The sequence below is a fragment of the Ursus maritimus genome, unplaced genomic scaffold (genome assembly GCF_017311325.1).
Source record: "Ursus maritimus isolate PB19 unplaced genomic scaffold, ASM1731132v1 scaffold_3, whole genome shotgun sequence".
Taxonomy (NCBI): Eukaryota; Metazoa; Chordata; class Mammalia; order Carnivora; family Ursidae; genus Ursus; species Ursus maritimus.
Window position 1 is genome coordinate 98,086,817 of NW_024425563.1, and position 5,280 is coordinate 98,092,096.

Consider the following 5,280-nt stretch of genomic DNA (forward strand, 5'->3'; position numbering starts at 1 on the left):
TAGGTCTGGTAGATTTCTTTTTTTTTTAATAATAATTTTTATTTTGTTATGTTAGTCACAATACAGTACATCCTTAGTTTTTGATGTAATGTTCCATGATACATTATTTGAATATAACACCCAGTGCACCTGCAATATATGCCCTCCTTAATACCCATCACCGGCCCATCCCAATACCCCACCCCCCTCCCCTCTGAAGCCCTTAGTTTGTTTCGCAGAGTCCACAGTCTCTCATGGTTCATTCCCCCTTCTGTTTACCCAACTCCATTCTTCCCTTCCTTCTCCTACCAATCTTCCTGCTATTTCTTATGTTCCATAAATGAGTGAAACCATATGATAATTGTCTTTCTCTGCTTGACTTATTTTACTTAGCATTATCTCCTCCAGTCCCGTCCATGTTGCAGCAAATGTTGAGAAATCATTCTTTTTGATGGCTGAGTAATATTCCATTGTATATATGGACCACAGCTTCTTAATCCAGTCATCTGTTGAAGGGCATCTTGGCTCCTTCCACGATTTAGCTATTGTGGACAATGTTGCTATGAACATTGGGGTGCATATGGCCCTTCTCTTCACCATGTCTGTATCTTTGGGTAAATACCCAGTAGTGCAATTGCTGGGTCATAGGGTAGCTCAATTTTTAACTTTTTAAGGGACCTCCACACTGTTTTCCAAAGTAGCTGTACCAACTTGCATTCCCACCAACAGTGTAAGAGGGATCCCCTTTCTCCACATCCTATCCAACATTTGTTGTTTCCTGCCTTGTCAATTTTTGCCATTCTAACTGGCATAAAGTGGTATCTCAATGTGGTTTTGATTTGAATTTCCGTGATGGCTAATGATTTTGAACATTTCTTCATGTGTCTGTTAGCCATTTGTATGTCTTCATTGGAAAAGTGTCTGTTCATATCTTCTGCCCATTTTTTGATTTATTTGTTTCCCGTGTATTGAGTTTGAGAAGTTCTTTGTAGATCTTGGATACCAGTCTTTTATCTATAGTGTCATTTGCAAATATCTTCTCCCATTCTGTGGGCTGCCTCTTAGTTTTTTTGACTGTTTCCTTGGCTGTGCAGAAGCTTGTAGATTTCTATTCACTAAGGTTGCCTGGATATCAGTACACTACTCTATTAGTTCAGAAAAATTTTCATCAGTTTTGACTTTATATATTAATTCTGTTCTATTGCTTTGTTTTCTTCCCCTAGAACACCTATAATGCGTGGCCAGCTTTTTGTCTCTATCCTCCAGAATTACCATTTTCTCTCCACTTTTTCATCTCCTTGCCCCCTCCTTAGAAAGCTAGTAAAGTTTCTCCTGGTTTTCACTCCACATCATTGATCTAATTTTCAACAGTGTGATATTTGCTCTTTACTGATCAAACCATTTTTTTAGAATGTGTGGGTTTAATTGGGTACAAGAGTCAATAAGCCCTAAAACCTGACTTCAAAATATTGGTAGAAATATATATACAACCCAACAAATAGACTCAACAAAGAAAGAATCTCAATAAACAGACTTAAAGTATTTCTGGAGTCGCATTCTGGAAAGTCAGAGTTGTAAAGATAGTAATAATGAAAATGAAAATTTTCCCTAAAGAGTTAAACAACAAATCTGAGATGGCAGAAAAAAGATTCAGTAATCTTCAAAGGAGAACAATAGAAATTATTCAATATAACAAAGATACAAGATTAAAGAATGAACAAACTCTTGGAGACATGTGATACAACATCAAGTATATCAATATATGGGTAGTGAGAGTCCTACACAAATAAGAGAAAGGAAAAAAGAATATTAAAATTATTTGAAGAAATAGTGGATAAAAACTTCCCAAATTTGATAAAAAAAAAATATTGATCTACAGAGCCAAGAAGTTCAATAAATTCCAAGTTGGACAAACAATAAGAGATGTACACATAGACACATTTAAATTTTTAAAAGACAAATATGAAGAGAACTTTTAAAACATCAAGAAAAAAGGACTCATCATGTACAAGAGGAAAAAAAAACAAAGATATCTTCTCAAGCTATCTTCTCATCAGAAACATGGAGGTCAGAAAGCAATGAAAGGAAATGTTCAAAGTGCTAATAGAAAAACTGTCAAACCAAGAATTACACACCCAGTAAAACTATCCCTGAAAAAAAAATCAAAAAAACAAAAACAAAAAAAATTCCCAGCTAAAGGAAGACTGCAAGAATGTGTTGGAGCAGATCTGCCTTAAAAGAATGACTTAAAAATCTTTCCAGCCAAAAGGAAGTAGCACTAGAAAGTAACTCAAATAAGGATGAAATAATGAGCACTGGAAATCATAAATATGTGGATAAATACAAAACACTCTATAAACATACCTTTCTCACTACTTTTCTTAACATATGTACTAGACATAAGATAGTATAAAAGGAGTGAGTAAAAGTAGATGTGTATATTGTAATCTCTACTATAATCATGAAGAAAATAAAATTTTAAAGTGTAGTAAAAAACAGAGAAGTTAAAATAGTGCATTAAGAATATTTATCTAGGGGCTCCTGCCTCACTCAGCCAGTAGAGAATTTGACTCTTGATCTCAGGGTCATGTGTTTGAGCCTCACATTGGGTACAGATATTATAAATAAATAAACTTAAAAAAAAGAATATTTATATAATGGAAGAGAGTTTGAGTGGAAGCAAAGTGAAGGATACAATAGGAACACAAGAATCTGTGAGGACAGAAAAGTCCAAGGGACATACAGAAATGACAGAAGCGGAGAGATCCCAGTGGTCAAGAAGCCAGAGGGTCTTCAGGAGATGGGGTCATCTCTAGCAGGACAGCAAGTCCAGAGTTGGCCTCCAGCTCAGCTGAGTTTCTTCAGGCCAGATGACTTTAGTTTCTTGAGCCAGCCCCACTGCCTAGCATTGCAGTATTATCTTAAGAGCCTCTGGAGCCTCTAACAACCAGGCTTCCTCCCAGGGCCCGAACCCTTGACTCCAGGCCCCATCAAGATCCCCACAAGACTGGACTGAGGCACTATGTGAAACTCTTTAGCTTCTGCACTAAGATGCCCATAGAGAATAAGGCTCTTGAGATAGTAGAAAAGTGCCTAGACAAGTATTTCCAGAATCTTTGTGATGACCTACCTGGAGGTGTTTGCTTTGCATGCTGGATGCAAGACTATGAGGCCAGAGGACCTGGAACTTCTGATGCAATGATAGCCCTTGGTCAATGACCAAGTCTCCCTATATGTGCTTGTGGAGTGACACCTGCCCCTGGAGTACTGGCAGCTGTTCATCCCTTATGCATCAGTGACAACTCTGTCTTTCCTGCTCAGTAATGGCCAGACCTCAATACCTGCCCAGTGCTCACCTATGGTCACTTGGTCCCATGTATTCTTCCAGGTCTCCTCCCCATCTCCCCAGCATCAATAAAGTGATTAAAATATTTTATCTAACACAAAAGAAGGCAGTAGAAGAGGAGCAGAAGAACAAAGACATGAGACAGGTGGAGAACAGATCTTCAAAACTGGCAGTCATAAGTCCATCCTTATGAATGATTACATTAAATGTGAACGGATGAAATGCCCCAGTCAAAAGTTATGAATTGTCAGGCTGGATAAAAAAAAAAAAACAAGACCCAAATATATGTTGTCTACAGAAAATACACATTAGATTCAAAGACACACACAGGAAATCAAAAGGATGAGAAAAGATATAACATGCCAACAATAACCATGAAATCAATGAGATGACTTTACTAAGAGCAGATAAAGTAGACTGCAAGAATAAAAAACAATAAACAATTAAAGACAAGGAGAGTTATTTCATAATGACAAAAGGGTTGGTACATCAGGAAAGTATAGCAATTATAAATGTATATGCACTTAATAACAGAGCTAAAAATACATAAAGCAAAAACATACAGCAATGAAAGAAGAAATATTCAATTTGTCAATAACAGTTGGAAACTGCAAGGGGACCCTATTTCAATATTTGATAGAACAATTAATCAGGAAATTAACAGAAGAATATACAAGATTTGAACAGCATTCTCCATGAACTCAACCCAACTAACACTCATAAGACACTCCTAACAGATATTTGCACTTTCATGGATTGCAGAGAACATATTATTTTCAAGTACTCATGAAATATTATCCAGGATAAACCATATTCTGGGCCACAAAACAACTTCAATAAATTTAAAAATTGAAATCATATAAAATATGTTTTCTGAGCAAAATAGAATTAAATGAAATCCATTGCAGAAAGAAATCTGGGAAAACCCCAAACATTCAGAAATTAAGCAGCACAACTTTAAATAACCAGTGGGTGAAAAAAATCATGAGGGAAACTTTTAAATATTTTTAATTTTAAGAAAATGAAAACACAGATATCAAAATTTATGGGATACAGTTCAAACAATGTTTACAGGGAGATTTACATCTTTAATATGTATATGAGAAAAGCAAAATGTCTCCGTTCAATAACTAAGCTTCTGGATTAAGAAACTAGAAAAAAGAGAGCAAACTAAACTCGAGTAAGCAGAAAGAAGAGCTCATGCACATGGTGACATTATCCTGGGCATTGAGGGCTTTCATGGTGTAATCTAGGATGGAATATAAATCATGGATCTGTGCACTTTTTCTCCAATGGGTCAAGGAGAAGATTTTAGGCTGTTTGAACTATAGGATCTCTGTGGCAGCCACTCAACTCTCTGATTGTAGCATGAAAGCAGCCATAGAGAACTGCTTATAAATGTAAGAACCATCCTTAGCTTACAGATGAAATACAAAAAGGCAGTTGGCCAAATTTGGCCCATGGGCCACAGTTTTCTCATCTCTATATAGATGATAAGCTGATTTTTTCCCAAAAAAAAGGAGAAAGAAGGAAAGAAGAAAGAAAGAAAGAAGAAAGAAAGAAAGAAAGAAAGAAAGAAAGAAAGAAAGAAAGAAAGAAAGAAAGGCAAACACTGTAAGCATTGAGCCTCATAGAGAAAGGGGTTATATCTTTTCAGTTCTGTATCTCTCAACAGTGAATACATGAGATAACACAAAGTGTGGGCATCCTGGGGGAATCTCTAGGATGAAAAAGGAGAAGCAGCTGGCTTACCAGTAGGGACAGTTTCCAGAAATGTGATTATTTAGTTCTGGTAAAGCCAAGAGGGAAAGGACTAAAGGTGGAATCTAACATGTAGTTTGTGCCTACTATATGTATATTATTTTATTAATCTTCACAAAACCCTCCGTTTCACACGTAACAAAACTCGAGTTGAGATAAGCTAAGTTACATGCATAAGATCTCATAAATAGTAA